The sequence below is a fragment of the Panicum virgatum genome, chromosome 3N (genome assembly GCF_016808335.1).
Source record: "Panicum virgatum strain AP13 chromosome 3N, P.virgatum_v5, whole genome shotgun sequence".
NCBI classification, from domain to species: domain Eukaryota; kingdom Viridiplantae; phylum Streptophyta; class Magnoliopsida; order Poales; family Poaceae; genus Panicum; species Panicum virgatum.
The window spans coordinates 17,720,346-17,744,876 of NC_053147.1; the positions used below are offsets into that span (position 1 = coordinate 17,720,346).

General features: G+C 50.4%; 1 long non-coding RNA gene across 1 annotated transcript; it reads right to left on the reverse strand.

Annotated features, from left to right (window-relative positions):
* Window positions 1–6,093: 6,093 nt before the first annotated feature.
* Window positions 6,094–8,603, reverse strand: LOC120664755. Its single transcript, XR_005670999.1, has 2 exons — window positions 8,200–8,603; window positions 6,094–6,407 (listed from the first exon to the last, which is right to left on the reverse strand). It is a non-coding gene; the product is annotated as an uncharacterized LOC120664755 (long non-coding RNA).
* Window positions 8,604–24,531: the final 15,928 nt, after the last annotated feature.

The window sequence follows — 24,531 nt, forward strand, 5'->3', positions numbered from 1 at the left end:
CTTGCCACCTCTCGACTTCTACCGTAACTATGCAAGGCTAAGCATATAATTCGTGACGCCTAACAAGCATACTCAACTAGGACGGGTTATCCTAAGCAAGGTTGGTAATGCATCAAGTAGGTTCTAAGCAAGCATTGATATACATACATAGATAGTAACTCATGCATAATCAAGACACATATATAAACTTCATTGATCCAAAATATGGGGTAAGAGAATGCTTAGGTGCCTGCCTTGAGTCACAAAGATAGTGTCGTCTCCCACGGGCTCAGACTCGTGCTCACCCACCTCTTGATCCGGCGTTTCGGTCTCTACACGAGTGCAATGATGCTTGATAAGTAAATATGCCATGGATGATTTCAATGCGATGCAAATGATATGAGAAACATGATTTATTAGTGCAAAACCATGAGAAAAGAGGCTAAATATATAATACATATGGGGATCAAGTATAACTAAAAGCAATGGGATTAAATAACTATCTGTTGTCGGTCGAAACCCACCGGCGAGCAGCGACAGGCAACACGAAGAGCCGGGAGGTTGCCGGGGCGCTGGCAGGCACTGCTCCCTCGTCGACGGCCCGCAATTCCAGCACACGCCGCGGCTTGTGAAGACGCAGGGCGTGCCACCTGACCTATACCCGATCAGGAAGGTGCGGACGTACTTGCAACGATTTGCCTGCATACACAAACACGTGGAAACATAAGTCCGAGCCGTGGTCGGCTCCCTGGGACGACTCTTGCATCGGCATTAAAGAGCCGATCGAGTCCCAGTGTCAGATTTGATCTATTTGCATCCGGATATTGATAAATAAAGCAAATAACTGTAAAGCTGCTTTACAGTTAAATCTAATTAATCTAATCCACGACGGTAAAAGCGTCACTGTTAGATCGGAACATCCTACACGTGATTGGGCCTAATAAACGTAACAGATAACTAAACATAACCAAAATAGAAGCCTAAGAACTAGCAAGAGCCGATTCCCGGATCAATTCCCTGTTAAGACTAGAGCAGAGCATCTAACACGCCACCGGATCATCCAACCCGTTTGCAAGGCCTAACCTAGCAGATATTACGCCAACTCTTAAGAATAAGAGCAAACCATAACAGATTAGATCTATCAGACATAAAAGAAGCAGGGTGTTGCCTTTACGCAACTAACTCTATGCAACAAGAGCTAGTATAAGATGATGACATAATCGCGTAAAGACAACATGATGTTCGTAGATGATAAGCAACAAAGAACAACAGATCTACTAAAAGTCATGCTACGAACATCGAGATAACTAGTACTACTCGCCATCAAAAATGCTTCAGTACGAGTAATACCAAGGTAAAGGTAAGAACAACGCTGCCCTGATCGCGAGAAGCGATCAGGGCAGCATGGCGCTTACTTGAATGAAACCCTAAGATTAGGGATGGCGATGCGCCGAGAGTTGTTGTTTGTGAGACGTGATGATGTTCTTTTTCATGAATAACATAGGGTACATATTTATAGTCTGGAGACTTGGGAAACAATCTAAACTAATCTTGTTCCGATCGGACTCTATCTCTAATCTTGGACTAAATCTAAAGATACATGGCCCATGTAGCCCAAATGCTCACGCATGAGCCGATTCACAAGCCTTCTTATTCTCCTGCTTCAAGCCCATCTTGCTTTCGGCCCATAAATTAATTCTGTTAATTTGTGGCGATAACACATGCCCCCCTGGTTTTGGCAATGATAGTTCCAAAACCACTCCGTCGGTTCATCTTCCCGTTAATGCTCATTAAACATACTGCAACCACCAAGGAAGACGCAACGTCTCTGCAACTGGCTCCTCGTAGAACGTGAAACTGCCGATCCATCTTCCATCTTTTCACTATTTAATCTCACCCCAAATCGGCTTTTCTTCACAGCAAACTCCTTCTTCCTCCCAAAGCCAAGTAGCGCAGAAAACCCCACTCCTCTGCCAGCCATGGCGATCTCTTCTTCCTCTGGCTCCAACCCCTTCGGAGATTCCTCTTCTTCCTCTTCTCCCTCTTCTTCTTCTTCCCTTTCCGCCTCCTCCATCGACTCCATCCCGGAGAGTCGGGAGCCGACGCCGGAGTGGGACCCAACTGCGGCGTATGAAGCGCTGGCTCCTCTGCACTGGGATGTAGAGGAGTTCGACTTTGGGGTCATCTCTGAGGAGGACGAGCCCGAGACCGAGGGAAAAGACCTCCAACTCCTGTTCCAGGAGGAGTTGGAGAGCGACGAAGAAGACTCCTCGGAGGGAGTCGACTCCTCCTCGGAAGAGGAGATCGACTCCTCCTCCGATGACGACGAGCCGATGGGCGGAAAGCCCTTCCGGTTCCTTGGGTCCTCCGAGGAGGACAGCGAGGAAGAAAGCAGCGGCGGCGGCGGTCGGAGCAGCAGCTTCGGGTCCAAAGGTGGCAGCAGCGCCTTCGGTAGCAACGACGACGACGACGACGACAGCGACGACGGCGGAGATGCGCCGACCCGAGGCCCCAAACGTCGTAGGTACTAGGTACCTACGAGCGGTAGAAGTAGTACCGTAGGAGTAGGATTGTAAAGCCGAAGGATTAATTCCTTTGTAACAATCGGCTTTTCTTTGTAAGAAACCTTTCCTTTTTAATGAAATCGACTTCCTTTAATTACTGTGTACCCGTTTATTTTCCAAAAACGCCGATGGCAACGCATCAGGCTTCTATAAATATCCAAGATCCGACGAAATTCAAACTAGAAGCAACCCGCATAAGAGTAGAGTATCACTTCCACCCTGAATCGAACTCGAAACAAACTCTCAAATCCGAGCGTAATTCGAAACCCAGCTCTACAAATTCGAGCAAGAACTCTCCAAGCATCCGGAATTCGAATCAGAGCCCACAGCAACCAAACCCCAAGTCAACGGATCTGAGCCATGGCAAACTCTGTAGCTCAGACAACAAATCCTACTGTTCATAATGCAACCGGTGATGCGGCAATCTGCGGCCTGAAGGTAATATTCGGCCTAATCCTTTAGTTTCCATCAGCTTATTAAGCCTCTGAAACACTAAACTCTGAAACACAACACCATATATGAACTTCTGAATTTCTGAACTTCAGGTGTCAGACATCCTTCTGCCGCATCGCTCCAATCCAAAATCTTTATGTCTTGGTCCATGAACCTATGAAAATCCCACAGATTTGATCTCTTGGGAAGCAAATAGGATCCCTTTCGTGAGTCAAAACATCGATTTGAACCTCTGGGCCGACTGCTTAAGAGCCTGGCCCAACCCTCCTGAGAGCTGGATTACATGGTACAGCAGAGTAGCAAAAGCTTATATGTCCTTGTGGCAGGATTTGAACATAGCCGATGCACTTAGCTTATCATTATCTCCTCTTGACAAAGATGAGAATCTTCTGAAAACCATCGGCTATTTCTGGTCTGATGCTCTGAACTGTTTCCTCTTTGGTCATGGACCCATGACTCCCACTCTGATAGATGTCACCATGATCACTGGCCTAGATATTGGATCTCCTAATCCAGCTGCCCACAAAATGGCAGCGCCCCCCTCAGTCCGCTCCCCCCTCATACGCTCCTATCTGCCGCCAGAACACCCCGTCCGCCGCCCTACCCCGGTTAGCCGCCCGTGGCGCTCGGCTAGCCGGCCAGCTGCGCCGGTAAGCCGGGCCGGTAGCAGATCTACCGGTCGCGACCGGTTAGCCGCCTGAGGAGCTCGGTTTACCGGCCCGGAGAGGCGGTAAACCGGCCACGAGCGGCGGTAAGCCGCGGCCAGGTTAGTTTTTTTTCTCCTATGATTTAGAGTATTAGATGATTTGTTTTAGGATTTAGGTGTATGACTTAGGTGTATTTAGAATGTAGGTAAGATTTATTTGTATTAGATGATTTTTTGCACTATGTAGTACGTTTTAGGTAGATTTGATTTAGGTGTATTAGATTATTTGTGGGTCCTGGTAAGCACACACGAGTCATCTATTTTTAAGTTTTATTGACCTGATCCTTATTTGAAGTGATTTATATTTTGCAGCTGCTGTCCTAAATCCGAGGTATGCATATACGATGGAACCAACTCAACAAATGTTTCGTGGACTCAAGGATACATTTCAGCACATGACGGATATCCAGAGCGCCGTGCAGGCATTGCAGGAGTTTAACGTGTTTCGGCAGAAGGTTAGCGAGTATGGCAGTGAAATGGCAATGCGGATGGCGATGGACCCAAAGACATCCCCATGTAAGAGTTACTCCGTACGACTTTGTTGTTTTCTCTATTCAAATATATTGCTTACATATTCGGTTGCACATGCAGCGTCCTGGTGGATGATGTTCGGATCAAGCACTCCAAAGCTGCAGTACTTTGCCATGAGGCTTATTTCACAATGTTGTTCGTCCAGTGGATGCGAGCGGAACTTGAGTACTTTTGCCTTGCTGCATACAAAGATTCGCAATCAGTTGTCGCACAAGAAACATAATAAGCTTGTCTATGTCAACTACAACCTTCGTCTCCGACTTGAGGAGGTCTCCGGCCCACCGATGCGTGAAGAAGGTGATTTCATTGACCAGCTGGCCCATATTTCTTTCTATGATGAGAATAATCCGGTGTGGGAATGGATGGAATATGGTAGATCTAACCGGGCTCCAGTTCTGGACGAGGATGATGATGACGGCGACATCCCTCTCCCGTCTCATATTGTCAGAGATCAAATGAACGTGTCAGATCTACGTGAGACTACGGGGGATGATTCCATCAGCGATTGGGCACGTAAAAATGTGGGTGACACTCACCTAGTGAAGAGGAAGTTGCAGAAGGGACTTACGAAGGGTCACCCGAAGCGTCGAAAAGTCAGAGGAACAGCAAAACCAGTGAGCAGCGACACCGAGACTGATGATGGCGAAGGTGAGCGTAGTCCTCCGTATCAAGAGTCCAAGGATAGCAGCTCGACCGATGATGATGATGATGATGATGATGATGATAGTGACGGTGCTGATGCTGGTGGTGGTGCTGGTGGTGCTGCTAGTGGTAGTGGTGGTGCTCGTGGTGTTCGTTTCACAGGTATACATTGCACATATAAATACACACATATTTCTGACTATAAGTACTTACTACTAATTATGATACATGGTTGATTGCAGGGGAGACTCAGTTCACACATGCTACTTAGGACATCGACCATGGGGCACCGCAATCGCAGAGGAGAACAGGTGGACCGACGAATAACGACACTCCACAGTACTCTTCTTCCTCCTATAGCGATTCCAGGCACTCTTTTCACTACCTCATTCCTGACATCAGCATGCAGCCACCGACGAGATGGGTGTACGAATGAGAAGACCCCTATTTTTACACTATGTTAGTTCAGGAATGGCAGACAACATCGGCATGAACGGGGCAAAGTTGGCAACACTACAAGGCTGAGCTGCTTAGAGTGCAAGGTATCGCTTTGATGTCCACCGCCGAATACCAAACCACGTCACAAATGGGGGTCTTCCCATTCCTACGTTGAACTTTTATTTCATGTGTATAAGTGTATGACTCCGTATTTGTATGCATGCTTATTACAATTGTATTTGTATGCATGATTATAAATTATTATTTTGGTGTGGTCATTTATATTAATATTTGCATAGCTCATGCCAAAATTTCCTTTTATTTCACACCGGGATCTATTTTTTAACCATCGAAAAATTTCTTTAAATCACCGGTATACCAGCCAAACCGCCCAGTATACCGGTACGAATCGGTTGACCTAAGATTTTTTAATTCAATTTTGAATTCCACTGATACCGACCGGTTACCGGCCAAACCGAACCGGTATACCGGTACCGGACCCGGCGGTTTGGCCGGTCCAGTCGGTAACTTAAACCCTGGCGGAGGTGAGCGGCACGGGCGCCGGACGCCACCACGCCGCGTGCCGCCAACGCCCCCACGCCGCAGGCCACGCCACGGGAAACCGGCGAGTCAGCGCGACCAGAGCGCCGGCCGCCGGCACGGGGCGCGCCCGTAGCTGGTGTGTTGCCTTTGCCGGCCGGTGAGCATGAGTGAATGCTTGCGTTGCAAATTGCGACGGAGGTTTCCTCTGAAAAAAAATTGCGACGGAGGTCGGCGCAGGCGCAGGCGCAGCGGCAGGCCTGATCATATCACAACCTCAATAAAAGATTTATAATCCTTGTTAATGGTTTAACAATGCTTCACGAAAAAAAATAATTATGTATACATCTCCCGGACCGTACGGCTTCATCCCCTGCTAGGCTGGCTAGCAGCTCCAGCGACCATGGCATCCTCGTCCTTCCACCTCCACGGCTCCTCCCCACCTCCTTCCTCCTCAGCGCCCAAGCCACAGACCGGAGGTCCGGGTCTTGCGGCGCTCGGCGACTGGCGGGATGCCTTAGATGATCTATCAGGGATCACCGCGGACTCGCAACCTGGAATTTAGGAGAGGGACACAACGACGAGATGAGACAAGAATGAAACCAGTGAGGCAGTGACTGCAAAAAGGATCATGTGTTCAGAATGACACCGGATCTAGCCAACGGCAGTGCTTAGAATGACACTGGATCAGCTAGCGTATTTTCAGCAATGGCATAACTACCAATCTAACGCTGGGACCTTTATGGTGTAAACAATGCATTTGCCACAATTCTGAACGGCCGTTGCTGCCATGCATTGCAGGTAGAAGTAGAGCGCAACAGTTCACCATGGACACTGAACACTGTTCGCCTTCAGTTCAGCTGGTGGCAAGCGAGACACCAGCAGCGCACACTAACGTCAAGCGACATCACAGTGGAAACCGGAACCCATGCTATTTCTTTTTGAAAAACCGAACCCATGCTATTCCTCGAGTGAAAAAAAACGTACACGAAGCTTGAGGTTTCAAAAGGTGGTCAAACATGGCGAACGGCGCAGGGGGGGGGGGGCACTGCACCAGTGCAGCACCACTGCACTTGCCTTTGCTGCGGTATGATTGCGAGTATTGATTGCACGGCAAAGGACCAAATAGGAAGGCCCATATATAGGACATGCAGATCGTGCACAGGGAAAAAAAGGGCAAAGGCAATTGGTTGCCATCAAGGCCGGAGCCGGCATGGCCCACACGAATCCTGGGCGTCCACTCATGCACACAATTGAATGGATTTCACGTTTCTTTCAAAAAAAAAAGAATGGATTTCACGGAGACACTGTACACCAGGAAGAGATCAATGCAAGACACGCATATGGCGCAACAGCAGCGAGCAGCGCTCTACTCCTACTCTTGTGCAAGTTTCATTCTATCTCAAAAAGGAAAACTTGGGCAATGTCTGGAGGGCAGATGCTCCATTAACTGAAGAGAAGAAAAGATGCACAAACGGAGGCTATTCTAGTATTCTGGCCTGCAAATGCACAACCTCCGGGTGATCTTCTTCTAGTCGCATATAGTATTGAGGTGAAATTAAGCGGTAAAACTCACAATCAAAGCTCTTTCAAGCTTCAATCTCTACCTTCCAAAAGCACTACTGAAGTGAAACTCAACATTTCCTCCATCAATCAAGGATACTAGTATACTACTACTGCTAAAAAAACAATTTGCACTCGATACTCAATTATTCTCTTCGTTTAAGAATAATCAGAAAAGTGCTAAACAAACACTATTCCACTACGGAACCATGAATCACCCAAAGGTTGCTGCTATGAATGCCTTTACAGTCTGCATACAGCAAAATCTATCCCAAAGGTGGAACTAGAATCACACAGTATGTTTCTTCGGTAACTAATCAAAGGAGGGCAAGACGGCTAATAAAGCATCTATACACAAAAAGGAGTTGGCTATTTCAATATCAAGCTCTTACTCGCTTAGAATTTTTTTTCCCTCTAAACAACAAGGGAGTTGGCTACTATAGTCTTGCATCTCCTACCTTGTGAATGTGTAGATACAATGCAGGAAATAAATATGCCTGTTTTTTTTTTCAAAGACCAGAAATCTGACTGTAGTCAAGTGCATGCCACATCATCACAAAAAGATGCAATGCAGTCTGGTCTACTACATGCAAGTATGAAACATCAAAGAGCAAACCTTAGCCGTTGCTCTAAAGAATCTCACAAGCAAACCTCTACATCCTTCATTCCCTCCCCCCTTCTCTCCCTTTACGCCATGACCATTGACCAATAGCGAAGAGGAAGAGCATAACAGAAGCAGAACGAGCAAGGATAGGAATAGAACTGCATTGTGTATGGACTAACCTGCTCATCCTGCTCTCGCCGAGACCATGGATGTCCGGGGCCAGCTCGGCGGCCTCTCCTCCAGCGACCGGCCGCGCCATTGCCGTCTCTCCGTGCCGCGGCACTAGCACTGGGCTTGCAAGCGAGGAGAAGGTAGAGGAGCAGGCGAGCTTGGAGCAGAACCGGCAGAAGGAAAATGCTGCGTGCGCCTTCCAGAGGAGGGGAAGCAGAGCAAAGAGACGAGACAAGCGAGGAGACCGCCGTGTCCTGTCTGTGTGAGCCGTTGTACTAGTACTGGTAGCGTTGTGCGCAAGGAGGCAAAGGAACGGAAGGCAGCAATGGCTGTCAGCTATTATTTCTGCTTTTCCGGACTCCGGCCTGCTCTTGTGCAGTAGTCTGCTTTCGTCGCTGCTACCACAGTCCGCAGCACACAGCGAGCAGCTGCAAGCTCTCGGCCGTGTTTGGATTGGATAGGCCGGCTGTCAGTCTTATCAAGAGACTGCGCTGAGATTAAGCACGCAATCGTGTCACATTACCCACATGGAATGGAAGAGACCCCGAGGGACCCACTCAGCACGTGGACCACCAGGCAGAGAGGCTTTTCGGTGCCCTGATATCTCTCTGTTCAGGATTGCATTGCTGCTCTTGCTCTCACTACAGCATTCTAACTGCATCAGTGAAATTTCTCTAGCTGCCTCTCTACATGTCCACCTTACAACTCGCAAGTATGGGGGGCCACGGCTGTTCCTGCCCGTGGGCCCAGCATGGGTCCACCTGAGGACCACATGTAAGCGAAAGAAGCTCCTCTTTCCGGTTTGCCTGTCCATGAAGCGAGCATGCATGCGCCCGGCGTCTGCCTGCCTGACTGTCTGCGCTGCGCTGTGATGACCGAGCCTTGCCTGCCTGCCCGCCTGGCGCCTGCTGCCGGCAGCCGCTTTAATCGTGTGCGAGTCTCAGGAAACGGGAAAGGACGGGTCCCGAATCCAGAGAGATGACCAAAGATTTTCGCCTGCTGCTTTCCTTTGAACTGGAAAGGTCACCCGCGCATTTACGGCTAAATGTTATCATCTCTAATGTTATATTTTAAATTATTTAATTATTTATATTTATTATTTATGTGGTTATGTGTAAGTATATTTAAGGTTACATCTTTTTAATCGGCTTTTATAAAGCAATTTTTTGTTGACGAAAATCAAGATCTATTAAAGCTATTTTGAGGATCAATAATTTGATTTTATTTTCATACTCCTTCTAGGTTTGAATTGGATGCCATTTTAAGATAGTTCTAAGTTTGTTGTTGTATATGTTGATTAAAAAATATTTAGTTTCACTAAAGTGTAAATTTTTTAATAGTACTCAAAGTTGTGTTTTGAGGGTCGTGTCAATAGCAAACAGATTATTATTCATTCGGAGGTAGTATTATTTTTGACATAAGAATTTTTGTGAACATTTTTTAGGTTTATGTGTTACAGTTAATGTTGTAGCGTAATATTTTTATTTATTTTATTTGGATTCTAAGTCAATGATTTGTGGCAGTTTCTTGACATCTTCCTAGTACTCACCCCTACTGGTGCTGCTGCTTCTTGTTTGCTGTTATTTTGGTTGCTCAAGGGGAGAGACAAAAAAGAGAGGTTTACTCTCTCATTCCCAGCTTAACTCGTAGAATCGATAGAGTATGTGAATCCTATTCACTCCCAACCATTCATTTCTTCGTTGTTGCCCCTAATCCAATAATAGTTCCTCCACACTCCACTCCTCCGCATCGTCCACTCCGTATCCGCGCTGGCTTGTGGCCTTTTCTTTTTTTTTTCTTTTTTTTCTCATCCCCCTTATAGTTTGCAATGGAATATGGATTTAGTGCACCTATTTTATTTCTCTCTTAGCCTTGAGTACTAATTTAATCAATTTAAATATGCTACAACTGATTTGACTAAGACAGTGAGGTAAACAATGGTTGACATAAGGTTGTTTTTGGTTTTTTTAGCGTCATTTATTAGTGTCAACATGGCTTTTGACTGAAATGTTAGTAAGTAGAACGCATATTAACTTTTTATGTACATGTTTTGATTGTATGCTAAAAATAATATTCCTTGCTCCTATAAGGTTACAATTATTCAACTAAAATGATAGTATTTCTTAGTAAACTATGAGGCTACAACTTTTCTACTTTTTCCAGCGTAGTGCTGGGGCGTGCAAATATTTTTCTGAAGCTTGCCCGAAATTTTTTTAGCAATGTTTATGCTAGTAGAAAAAATGAATTAAAAATTATGATAGTAATTTTTAAGAATCTCCTAGCTTACCCTACGCTAGTTGTTTGAAGTCTCATTACTTTGTTACATATTGGATTAATTTCTTTATAATGGCATGGTGGACTATATTTAGTCAAACATATTGGTATTTTGGGCCGATTCTTATCGTAATAGCAGTGGTGGGTAATTTTAATTTCTCTTATTTTCTCCTATTAACGTGGGAATTTTTAGGCCTTGATATCGAATGTGGAGGCTTCGTTTGTTGGCCAAATAATAAGATATCTCAGTACATTGTGAGGCTATAACTTTTCTACTTTTTCGAGCGTGGTGCTGTGGTGTGCAAATATTTTTCTAAAGCTTGTTCGGAATTTTTTTATCGATATTTATGCCCGTAGAAAAAATGAATTAAAAATCATGATCGATCTCCTAACTTACCCAAGGCTAGTTGTTTGGAGTCTCATTACTATGTTAAATATTAGTTTAATTTCTTTATAATGGCGTGGTGGGCTATATTTAATTAGACATAGGAGTATTTTGGGTTGATTTTTATCATAATGGCAGTGATTGGATTAATTTCTTTATAATGGCATGGTGTGCTATATTTAGTCAGACACAGGGATATTTTGGGTCACTTTTTATCATAATGGCAGTGATGGGTAATTTTAATTTTTCTTAATTTCTCCGATTAACGTGAGAATTTTTAGACCTTAAGAGCGAACGTAGAGGCTCCGTTTGTTGGCCAAATAATAGATCATAAATTTTGGCTCGGTCTCTGCAGAGCCAACACCACCAACGGCCCAACCGGGGGTTTCAAATGGCAATCGTCTTTGGGCTTGCGCTGCCGCCAGTATACGAGTGGTTAGGAGATTTGATAGCATTTGAGGTTCCAGGTTCGATTCTTTGTAGGAAATGAATATTTAAAGTTTTAACAACGTTATTTTTTTAGTAATAGATAATATTTTCATTGATGGTGAAGTGCTTGTGATGATGTCGTTAATTTTAAAATTTGTCGGCTTGGTTATTAAAAATGCTTATAGAGATAGTAGTCATGAAAAATATAAGAAAATGGAAATAGTTACGTCTGGAATCTTGATTCGCTTTGTTCGGCTGGCTGGTTAGCTGGTTAGCCAACCGAACAGATTGTTGTAAACACGATAATGCTGAGGCAACAGGTCATCTGTATTCACATTGAATTGCAATAATTACACACGAGCAGATGACTCAAGCCTCGCTTAGTTGTCAAAAATTTTCCTACATTCACATTGAGTTGCAATAATTACACACGAGCAGATGACTCAGGCACCGTTTACTTCCAAAAATTTCCCTACAGTATCATTACATCAAATCTTCGGACACATACATAGAGCAATAAATGTAGTTAAAAAAATTACTAATTACACAGTTCAACTGTAGATGATGAGATGAATCTTTTAAACCAAATTAGTGACAAATAACAACGAAAATGCTACAGTACCCAAACCCAAAAAATTTCACGAACTAAACACAGCCTCAGTGTGCTCCAAAGCACCACCATCACTTTTTCTAGGTCCCACGCCCTGGAGGACAAGGTGTTAGCAAACATCATCTTAGCACCAGTGCTTTGGCACCTGATGCTTTAAATAAAAGGAAAAAGAATATATCACCCCTTCACCTATGGGAGGTGGACTACATAATCCCTCAACCTATAAAACGGTTAATTTTTCAAAACCGGTCAAATTACCCCCTAAACCAGTATTGTATTGGACTCCAATTGAGTAGATCTACACAATGAATATATAATATGGTATGATTTAATATATATTTTTTACAGCTATGAAGAAAAGCATAGATCTAAAGTTACAACAAAAAATATACTAAAGCATACCATATTATATGTTCACTGTGTAGATCTACTCATTTGGAGTCTAACACAATTGGATTTTCCATTTTATGATTTTTCAAAACTGCTCTAGGCGGTATTTGACCGGTTTTGAAAAGTTTAGAGGGTGATATATACCGTTTCATAGGCTGTGTGTTATGTAGTCCACCCCTTTATAGGTTGGGGTGATACAGACTTTTTCCTAAATAAAATAGCATTTTCTACTCATCACTATTACTTGGCTACCACATACATGGGAGGAAAAAAATTGTCAATCATAATTGTTTATAGGATAAAAAGTTGCTTTAGCTTTAGGCTATACACTGGAGTATTTTATTCCATGGAGCATACATGTACAAGCTTAGCACTATCCTATGGCCTATACGGCTGCTCTTACAGGCTTGAGACTGATCGTGATCGGCACGAGTGAACCGGCCATTTGAACCTATTCCTGCTCGCCAACATTGATGATCTCCGACAACGACCTGTGCGCCTGATGCCAGTCTTGATGTAACAGTATTGGTAATTAAGTAGCAGGGGTGTGTTTAGATGTGTAAAAAGAGTGTAAAAAGTGGATGCGAAAAATCACATCAGTCACTGTAGCGTACTGTAGCACGTTTCGTTTGTTTGTGGCAAATATTGTCCTATCATGACCTAACTAGGCTCAAAAGATTCGTCCCGCAACGTACATCAAAACTATGTAATTAGTTTTTTTATTTAACTACATTTAGTACTCCATGCATGAGTCATTTGCTATATTTAATGTTTTGATGTGATGGAGATGTGATGGAAAGTTTGGAGTTTGGGGGGGAGTTTTTTGGAACTAAACACAGCCCAGGTCAACTTCCACGCAGCTGAACGGCCTAGAACTTTGTATTCCGTTCAGACGGCACGATGACTTTGCAAGCTATGCATGTCGGAACTCTGTAGCAGTGATACTCACTTCTACAACAGCAAGACATGACTCGCATAATTATCCGTGACTACGCCATAAGGGGCGGAGCTGCCGGGCCCCACGGGTCAGGCTCCTACCTCACCGGGCCAACGGCCCCGGACCCGCTCCCAGCTCTGGGACGGGTCCGGTGACGCCACGTGTCCCTGAGGAGGGGAAGCTCCGAGCCAACGGCCGAGGGCCCGGATCGCCCATAGGGGTCCGGGACCTCCCCGCGTCTGTCCGGACCTCCCACGCGCGTAGAGCCAGCATACCGCCGGGAGAGGGTCCGGAGGCTCCACGTGTCTCGCAGGCGCGGGCACGGGCGCGGGTCTTCCATTAGAAGACTCGCCCACCCACCACATTTAATGTGGGTGGTTGAGGCGCGCTCTGCTGCCGCGGCACGCGGGGCAGCCTTTGTCAGGTCTCACTGTAAACCGCGTATTACCGAGGTACACAGTGCAGCCGTCTGCGCCGCATCCGCACAGAGCCCGTCTGCCGCATTAAATGGATACGACGGCACGGCACTTTTCCATCATGCCGCCTACGCCGCAAGCTACACGGCCATTCAGCTACGCTGCAGGCAACGCCGCACGCTACACCCTGGCGCCGTTTCGACAAGACAGGGCAAAGTACGCCGGTCGGAAGATTCCCACGGACAAACCAGGGAAATCCGGGGATGAGATCTCCTTATCCTGCAACGCCATAATATATGAACAGTACGTTATCTTATACTACATCGTTTGGGGCCCACCTGTCGGGGACCCAACGGTCATGTACGCGCCTCCCTTGAGATATAAAAGTGAGGCGCTCGCTGCACAGGACAAGCTCTCTCGAGCACACACACAGACCAAGCTCTCTCCGAGCTCACCCAGACTCAAGCAATACAGCACACAGTGGACGTAGGGTATTACGTTCCGGCGGCCCGAACCACTCTAAACCGGCTGTGTTCATCGTGTTCTTGAGCGAGATCGAACTAGTCCTAGCTAACCCTCGAGTACTCACCCTCTGGGCTTAGGTGGGTGCATTCCGCCACCCGGCTGTGGTTTGCCACACCACGACATTTGGCGCGCCAGGTAGGGGGATTAGCTGGTTTCAGTTCATCTCTTGCTCGTCTCCATGGTTCGAGTGGACGACGTGGAGATGACAGAGGGTGTGGCGTCCTCCGCGCCGCACGCCTCTCGCCTTCCTGCTCCCGGGGCAACCGTGCCTGTGGAGCAGCCACAGTCGGCGGCGGCGCGCGCTGCACGTCGGAAAGAGTCAGGGCGCCCGTCGAGGGCGCCCTCACAAGCTGCGAGCGGCGGAGCGCTGGCGGCGGCTAGGGAGTTGCTTCGCAACCCTTCGGCTGCTGCAGCCTCGCCAGACACCCTGAGGCAGTGGCGGGATGATGTTGACCATTTCCACTATCTGGCTCAGGCCTCCCCCAGTTCTGCAAGGACTGGGCAACGACCTCCGCCAGGCAATGCGGTCGTACCCTACCACCGGCGCCAGGGCGGTGCGTCGGCGTCCATGCGCTCCCCCACAGTGAGGGGTGCACGAACAGAAGACCTGCGGGTGAGGACGGCCTCATCTCCGTGGAGAGGGCGCATGAGCACCGTCTCAACATTGAGGGCCGCAACCTCAACGCCGACTTGGACGTGGCGGCGCCCAAGCCTCCGGTGAACGCCCGGATACAGGCAGCCACCCCGGTGGCTGGGGTGGGCTGCACTGCGCTGGCGGAGCACCTCCGCGCGGTGGCATGGCCGTCCAAGTTCCTCCAGCACCTGCCGGAGAAGTACGACTGTACCACTAACCCGTCGGAATTCCTGCAGGTGTATGTTACTGCCATCACAGCAGCTGGTCGTAACGACGCCGTCATGGCGAGCTACTTTCATGTAGCCTTGACTGGGCCAGGCCGGACTTGGCTCATGAACCTCACTCCTGGGACAATTCAGTCCTAGGAGGAGCTCTGTGTGAGGTTCACTGCGAACTTCGCCAGTGCATACCAGCAGCATGGTGTGCAGGCTCACCTCCACGCCGTGAGGCAGAAACCCGGGGAGACGCTCCGGGCATTCATCTCGCGCTTCACCAAGGTACGGGGTACCATTCCTCGTATCTCTGACGCATCTATTATCACTGCTTTCCGTCAGGGGGTACGTGATGAGAAGATGCTCGAGAAGCTGGCGACGCACGAGGTGGAAAGCGTTACCACGCTTTTCTCCCTGGCAGACAAGTGTGCCAGGGTCGCTGAGGGCCGCGCATGGCACTCAGCCCCCCAAGATGGAGACGCCAAAGCTGGTGGCTCCGGTGCTACCGCCCAGGGCGGTGGCAAGAAAAAGAAGAACCGGAGTCGCGGGGAGCCGCAACCCGGCGGTCCAATCGCTGCAGCAGCAACACCAGCTGCTGCGGCAGCGGCTGGGGGCCAGAATGCGCATGGCAAATGCCCGCGCCCGCAAGGTGGCAGTGGAGGTTCATGCCCAGTGCATCCCACTGCTCGCCACAGTGCCGCTGACTGCCGCGAGATCCAAAAACTCGCGAAGCGGGTCAGTGGGCGGCGTGAGCAGTCCTCCAAGGAAGGCTCACCTCCTCCTTGCCAGCGGTCTGGCAAGGAGAAAGCCTCCGACAGCGGGACCGCTGCCGGGGAGAAGGAGCCGGGGTACCAATCCCCCGCTCGGGAGCTGAAGGGCGTGTACCACGACGACAACTCCGACTCCGACAACGACGACCGCCGCAAGAAGCTGTACGTAATGTACGGCGAAAGCTAGGAGCTTGTCTCTCGATGGGACGTGAAGACCCTTCGCCGAGAAGTCCATTCAGTGAAGCCGGGGGTCCCGAAGGCGGCGCCGCACCAAAGGTGGATGAACACCACCATCTCTTTCGGGCCATCCGACTGCCCGGAGAACATGGCTGGGGCTGGTGTACTACCTCTGGTCACCGCCCCTGTTATATCCAACGTCATGCTCTATCACGTGCTTATAGACAGTGGGGCTGGCCTCAACGTCATCAGCTATGCAGCGTTCAAGCAGCTGCAGATCCCGGAGTCCAAGCTGACTCCCTCTCGCCCATTCTCCGGAGTGGGCCCACATCCGGTGTTCCCTCTGGGGAGCATCACCTTGCCGGTCACGTTCGGGACCGAGGAGGGCTTCCGCACTGAGAGCGTGGAGTTCGATGTTGCGGAGGTGAACCTCCCGTTCAATGCCATCATTGGTCGGCCGGCTCTCTACCGTTTCATGGCCATTGCCCATTACGGGTATTTGGTCCTGAAGATGCCTTCCCCTGCCGGTGTCCTCACCGTGCGGGGTGACCGTACCGCTGCCGTCGCTGCAGTTGAGAGACTGCATGCTCTGGCGGCAGAGGCTGCACGTTCCGAGGAGGAACCATCCACCTCGCAAGCCAGGGCGTCTGCAAAGGCACCTAAGGTTCAGCCGTCTGATCCGGACAATGTTCCGGTGAAGACGGTGCAGATCGGAGCCGACTCCTCCAGGACCACCCGCATCGCGAGAAACCTGGAGGAGAAATAGGAAGACGCGCTCATCACTTTCCTCTGGGCAAATATCGACGTGTTCGCCTGGGAACCATCACAGATGCCCAGGGTCCCCAGGGAAGTGATCGAGCATAATCTGAGAATCTACCCCGACGCCACGCCGGTGCACCAAAAGCCTCGGAAGCAGTCCATGGAGCGGCAGAACTTCATCCGTGAAGAGGTCCACAAGCTGTTACACGTTGGCTTCATCGAGAAGGTCCACCACCCCGAGTGGTTGGCCAACCCGGTCGTCGTCCCAAAGGACAACGGGAAGCTTCAGATGTGCATCGACTACACCAGCCTCAACAAGACTTGTCCTAGAGACCCCTATCCTCTTCCACGTATCGATCAGATCGTGGACTCCACCTTCAGGTGTGACCTTTTGTCTTTCCTAGATGCATACTCTGGTTTCCACCAGATTCAGATGTCTAGAGAGGATAGGAAGCATACTGCTTTTCTAATAGTAGATGGGCTTTATTGCTATATTGTCATGCCATATGGTCTAAGGAATGCCTTACCCACGTTTGTACGAGCTATGAACAAAACCTTCTGTAATCTAATTAGAGATATTTTTGAGGTGTATGTTGATGACATCATGGTCAAGACTAAGGTAGTGTCAACACTAGTGGAGGACCTGTCCCTCGTCTTCGACCGATTGCGCGCCACGCGCACGAAGCTGAATCCCGAGAAGTGCATCTTCGGCGTCTCGGCAGGGAAGCTGTTGGGTTTCCTGGTCTCACATCGAGGTATCGATGCAAACCCAGCCAAGATCAAGGCGATCGAGGCCTCCTGGCTGCATCAAAGACGTCCAGAAGCTTACTGGATCTCTCGGCGCTCTTAGCCGCTTCATATCGAGGCTGGCTGAGAGGGCCCTTCCCTTTTTCAAGCTATTACGGAGGTCCGGTCCATTCTCATGGACTGAAGAGGCTGAACAAGCCTTCCAGGAACTGAAGCAGCATCTTACCTCACTGTTAGTATTGGTGGCTCCAGAGCCAGGTAAGATGTTGTTTCTGTATCTCGCTGCGTCTGCTGAGGCGGTCAGCATGGTGCTGGTCACCGAGAGGACGGAGCTAGCTCGCCAGGGGGACACCAGGGTCTCCCCGGCTAAGGATGGTGAGCCGGACCCCGGACATGGGGGCCCGTCAGCCTCACCTCTGCCTGAAGGTCCGGACCCCGGACAAGGGGGGCGGAGGAGCCTCGTTCCAGTGGGAACCCAGAACCGCTGGGGGGCCCAAGGACCTGACGTGGTGGATAAGGGCGAGCCGGACCCGGTCACCAGGGTCCGGATCATCCAAAAGCCAGTCTACTACATCAACGAAGTCCTCCACGAGGCAAAGGTCAGGTATCTTGAGACGCATAAGTTTATCTATGTCATACTTATTGCGTCCAGGAAACTGCACCATTAGTTTCAGGCACACCGAGTTGTCGTAGTGACCTCTTACCCGCTAAGAGCGATCCTGCACAACTCCAATGCCACGGGCAATATCGCCAAGTGGGCAGCAGAGTTGGCTGAGTTCCAGCTGGGCTTCCAGCCTCGCCATGCAGTCAAGAGCCAGATCCTGGCTGATTTCATAGCGGAATGGACTCCTTCCCCAAGCAATTCTGGGGGTCTGGACCTCAACGCCGGACCCCCGGAGCCGGGAATCAGGACACCAGTCTTCACCGAGCCCCACTGGACACTCTTCTTCGATGGGTCCGTCCGCAAGAAGTGGGCTGGGGCTGGTGTGATTCTCATCGACCCAAACAGAGATCAGCTGAAGTACATGGTGCACCTTGAGTTCAAGGCCAGCAACAACATGGCGGAGTACGAAGCTCTGATATTTGGCCTGACACAAGCCCTGTCTCTGGGGGTCCGGCAGCTTCTGGTGAAAGGGGACTCTCAGCTAATCATCAAGCAGGTCCGAGGGGATTGCAGCTGCAACAATCCCCAGCTCGCGGCATACCTCATCCACATGAGGAAGCTCGAGAAAGACTTCGACGCCTTGGAACTGCAACATGTTCCCCGCAAACTCAACTCAGCAGTAGATGATATCTCCGCGAGAGCATCTACCTAGGCATCCGTGCCCGAGGGCGTCTTCGAAAGACTGTTGCTGAGACCTACCGCCCAGCCTGCCGAACTGGCTGAAGGGGATCAAGCTAGCACCTCGAAGCTAGCGGTCCCGTCGGCATTCCACCTGTGGTGCCCGCCCTGGGTTGTGAGCTCTGTCGAGGATCTTGGAGACATCGTAGAGCCACTCCCACCTACTCAGGGAGCTCCCGATGCATGGATCTCCGAGATCCGGGACTACCTGAAAGACAATATCCTTCCTGATGACAATGTGTCCGCTAAGCGCATAGTACGATTGGCTAAACGCTACGCGGTGGTAGAAGGGGATCTCTACCGCCGTGGTGCCAATGGTATCCTCATGCGGTGCATTTCCCAGGAAGAGGGCCGCGAGTTGCTCGCGGAGATCCATGGAGGCATGTGTGGAAGTCATTCCTCATCTCGCATGCTTGTTGGTAAGGCCTCTCGGCATGGCTTCTACTGGCCGACAGCACTTCAGGATGCGGCTGAGCTGGTAAAGTCCTGCAAAGCTTGCCAGTTCCATGCAAAACAAATACACACACCGGCTCAAGCTCTGCAAATGATCCCGCCCTCATGGTCATTCGCCGTATAGGGCGTGGAAATCCTGGGGCCATTCCCCCGGGCCGTCGGCGGGTACCGGTTCCTCTACGTCGCCATCGACAAGTTCACAAAGTGGCCGGAGGTTACCCCTGTGGTGAATATCACTAAGAAATTAGCAGTCGCATTCCTCAAGTCCATTGTATGCAGATTTGGCATCCCAAACCGCATCATCGCAGACAACGGGACCCAATTCAAAAGCAGACTCTTCCAAGAGTACTGCGAGGACATCAGCATCCAGCTATGCTTTGCGTCCGTGCCACATCCCCGCAGCAATGGACAGGTCGAGAGAGCGAATGCAAAAATCCTCAGGGGACTCAAGACCTGCACCTACAACTGCTTGAAGAAGCATGGTGCCAAATGGGTTGATGAGCTTCCGTGCGTGCTATGGGGCAACCGGACCACTCCCAGCCGAGCCACCGGAGAGACTCCATTCTTCCTGGTCTACGGGGCTGGAGCATGCCTTCCCCCGGAAATTCACCTGGGCTCACCACGGGTCCAGGTTTTTGACGAATCCATGCAGGAACAGCTGCGGCGTGACGATGTGGACTTCGTTGATGAACGAAGGTGGCGAGCAGCAATCCGAAATGCATGCTACAACCTGGCGCTCAGGCACTATCATCAACGGTTCGTGCACAGTAGGGAGCTCCGGGCTGGCGACCTCGTCCTGAGACAGATCCTGAACTGAGCAGGGCTCCATAAACTCTCTCCCAGCTGGGAGGGGCCCTTCAAGGTTACAGAAGTATGCCGGCCTGGATGCGTTCGCCTTGCCACAGAAGATGGGGTGCCACTGCCCAACCCATGGAATATAGAACATCTGCGTAAGTTTTACACTTAGGCAGAGCAGGGAAATGAATTTTTCCTTTATAATAAGATAGAATTAGTGTGCGGCCCAGAGCAGTGGAGGTCCGCCCTCGTAAACCCGGCCTCTGGCACCCATCGCACCGTCGGCTAGCATTAACACGCGGTCCAGAGCGGTAGAGGTCCGTCCTCATAAACCCGGCCTCTGGCATCCATCGCGTAAGCCATGTATATCAAGTGGCAAAGGAAAGATTTGCTCCCAGTTCTGTCTTTGTGTTAAAATTTAATTTCGCATTTCAATTCTCGAGATTTTACTTTTCTAACCCCCGCGCGGACTTCCACCCTGGTCGCTACAGCTAAGATCTGTATTGAGTTGCTGGACTACCGTACAGGTCCGGACCCCCTTGCTACAGGGAGAGGGGTCCGGACCCCTAAGGACCTGCTCTGGAGAGGGGGTGCTTGTTTCCTGGGGTGGTCCGGAGTCTTGTGTAGCCGCTTAGCCGGTTCCGTACTCAAAGCCTACACACTCCACCACCCTGTAACGAGTGCTCTAGTACCCGGGGTTGGGTAATTAAGGGCCCGGACCCCGTTCTGGCTCAAGGGTTGGCTTCCTAAGTCGTACACGGCAGGTCCAGCTCCATATCTCAAAGGATCGAGTACGACAGAATGACCTCACCCACTGCTAGGAGGGGTCTGGAATGTCGTAGCCAGGTCCGGTAAAGTCGTGTTTGTTTCCTGGAGTGGTCCGGAGCCCTGTGTAGCGCCTTAGCCTGGTTCCGCACCCTAAGCCTACACACTCCACCACTCTGTAACAAACATTGAACTGCCTGGACCTGTGCATCCGGAGCTCCGGACCTCGTACTAGCCTGGGGGCCGGTCCAGAATAGGTCCTGCGGGCCTGCTACTAAGCTGTGACTTTGAGTGGTACGCAGGTTAAGCCTTGACTGGTGGTAGCTAGCCTCAAAACATTGAGCCTACCTACCAGGGGGTCCCGGCATCCGCTTTAAGGCTTCATGCAGATCAAAGTCCAATCTCTATGGTAGACAGACTCAAAACAACTGAGCCTGTCTCCCAGGGGGCCGGGGCGTTCGCTTTGAGCCAGACATCACGGATCGATTCTGCATGCGCCAAATAGCTAAGTTGCAGTACCATTACTACCATACAAGCGAGTTTGATTCTCCTCTCTGTAGTTCTTTCTGCTACACATGAAATAAGACGCTCGTTTGACTTGCAATCTATGCTACACCTATCCCCAAGGACGCTTGCTCAACCTCGTACGAGGGTCCGGAGTGTCTTCTACGGCTCGGATGGCAGATAGGTCCAAACAACTGAACCTATCTGCCAGGGGCCAGGGCGCCAGGGTGCTGCATACCTCAAACTAGAACAATTGACAAACGGCTAAGTTGAAATTTTCTTCTATTAAGTTTCAACAAGTACAATGTTTTGTTACATAACACAAAAAACAAAACAAAAGTGCTACTGATGTGATATCCCAGCTCCGGAGTTTGCAGGCTAGCGCTTGAAGTAAGCAGCGACAAAGTCGACGACGTCCCGCACGCCTTCTCGAGCAGAGGCCTCCGTCTCCGCCACTGGACCATCAAGCACGGGGGCTAGCGACATAGCTAGGTCGTGGCTCCGGAGACAGGTCAGAATGTGCTCCGCCACCATCCGGATCAGCTCGCGGCCCTCGGCTTCAAGCTGGCCAGCAATGACCGGCTCCAGACGCCGGAGCCTATCCGAAGCGGAGTTCAGCACTGGGAGGGCGTCAGCAATTGAAGCTGGAGGCTCCGCCACTTGGATTGGGCTCATTCCAAGTGGCACCAGCGCTAGGCTCGCTTCGCTTGCCCAGTCGATGATCCGCTGGGCCCCCCTGCGCTGGTCCTCCTGCAGGTTCCGGACCGCCTCTTAGACCGCCTCCTGCACCCGGGTGTCCAGTGCTGCCTTGGCCACCTCCACCTCGTGGCTCCTCTCCTCGACCTCGGCCTTCCTCTTCGCCGCTGACTCCTTCAGGGACTTGAGGGCCTCGCGCTGGCGCTCAAGCTGGAACACCATGCTGGCGGTGAGGGATTCCCGCTTCGCAAGGGACTTCCTATCCTCCTCAAGCTCCAACTCGGCAACAGCTTGCTTGCTGGCGCCCTCCTGCAGCTGCTCGCGCCATCCTTGCATGGTCTCAGAGAGCTTGTCGAGCTCCTGCTTACGGATCTCGAGACCCTGGCTGCGAGTCTCAAGCTCGGACTGCTGAGCCACGAGGCGAGTCACAAGCTCGGACTGCTGAGCCGTGATGCTGGCCACCTCCTTGGCAAAAGGCTCCTCCCGCAGCGCCAGGGCCTTTTCCCGGCTCGCTACCGCAAACTCTCGGTCGAACACCGTCCGAAAATTGGCTCGGTAGGCTGTTGGCGCTCCTTAAGTACCTATTTTATCCCTTGTTTATCCTTGATAATGGCATGAATTCAATATCAAAATCACTAACCGTCCTAACCCCGGCCTAATTATTGGTCATTTTCACGTTTGCACATATATTTTGGAGGAACTTCGTTTTTGCAGGTTTTTGGCCTATTTTGGAGCATGAAATGACGAGGCCTGTGATCGAGCGCTAACACGGAGAAAGACGAAGGCCAAAGCCCAAAGGAAGGACCAAAGCCCATGTTAATTCGAAGCACATTCATGCACATCCATCCTCCAAGAGAGCCCAAAGGACCGAGCCCACGAAGATGAGATCAAGATACTTCGGGATTAAGCAAAGCAAATGAAGATTTAAGGAAGGATTCCCTATCCTATCCTTTCCTCGAAGATATCTCCAAGATAACAACGTCCAAAGGGGTGCAATCGTGAAGGACAGAAACTCTAGAAGATGCGAGGAGTCTACACGCCAAAGATGAGACCGAGGCGAGCCCGAAAAGGGGTAGGCCGGCCGGCCTAGGCCCATGGGGCCGGCCGGCCCAGCCCTTTTCTGAGGCGGTTTGCCTTCCCCTTCGACTGGTGGCTTCCTCGGCTTATAAATAGCTCGCACCTTATTCAACTCGAAGCATCCATCCAACCAGAACTCCACGAAAACCTAGGGCCAAGACCGGAGGGAGACGACGGCCGCCGCAAGTCTTCGAAGTTGTCTAGGAGATGGCTTAGGCCATCCCTAGCCGCCATGGCCTCCCTGCGTGGTTGTGTCATGGTGGAGTTCATGAGCTAGTTGGAGTCGTCAATGGTATATACGCGGTGGTGGCGATCCAAACGAATCTATTATGTGAGTAATGTCTTCATGTCATCCGATCTATTTAGCGATCATGTCTCTCCTCTTTCGATTTCGTTCTTGCTTTGGGTGCGCTTATTCCTAGATCTATTCTCGAGATAGATTGCATGGGGTGTTCTTGTAGCTATGGTGGCTAGGAGTTCATACCGGATCTACCCAAAGGGGGTTCGACTTGCTTCAGGGTATCCCATTGAAAGGGGTGGCATCGTGACAGGCCATTGCCACTAAGTAGGTTGGGTATCGAGGGATCGGATTGGAGGTTTTGATTTAAAGAGGCTTTGGATGAGATGCATGTTGATCTTACTCGTTTAGGTAGAACTACAACTAGAATGCGTGTGATAGGTTTAGTCATGCCTTCGGTCATGCTTTATCCTTACCGATGTTCATGGATGAGATCAACCTTCGTACATCACTCATATTTATCAAAGGTTCACCTTTTATATGCAATTAATGCTTCATGTTAGGATAGATCCGTTAGATTAGATGGAAAACCCTAGTAAGTTCATTGTCGATTCACGGATTGATAAACCTTGGGGGAATACTCTAAGGGAAAAGCTACCACGAACCGTGCGCTTGCGGTATACAAATCGGGGGCGTTAGTGAACGTCAACATAGGCCTCTTGGTCGGCCTTGAGTTCGGACCGGACACGCGCAGCAAGGGAGGCTTCGGCCTTCGTGCGTGCCTCCAGGCGGGTGTGCCAGTCGCTGAGGCGCTGGCGCTCGCTCTCCAGAGCAGCCCACTCCCGCCGGAAGGCCGCCTCGGCGGTGGAGGTCGCCTCCTCTATCGACTGCAGGATCCGGACTAGCACCTGGGGGAGGGGAGCCGCTTCCTCCTCCGGGGGACCCTGCAGGAGCCGCCTTCCAGAGACCACCTCCAGCTCCTCCTCTGCTGCAGGTTCGGAGCTGGGGGTAGGAACTTCCGGCACAGGCATCGGGACCTCGGCTACCGGGGTGCTCGCCGTTGCTGCGCCCTCTCCCGCTATGCTCGCCGTCGCTGCACCTGGTGTCGGCGCAGCTGCCACTGTAACTGGAGCTTCGGGGGCCATCACGTCGGGAGCTTCGGGGTCACCACGTTAGGTGCAGCTGCGCCTGGCACTGGCATCCGC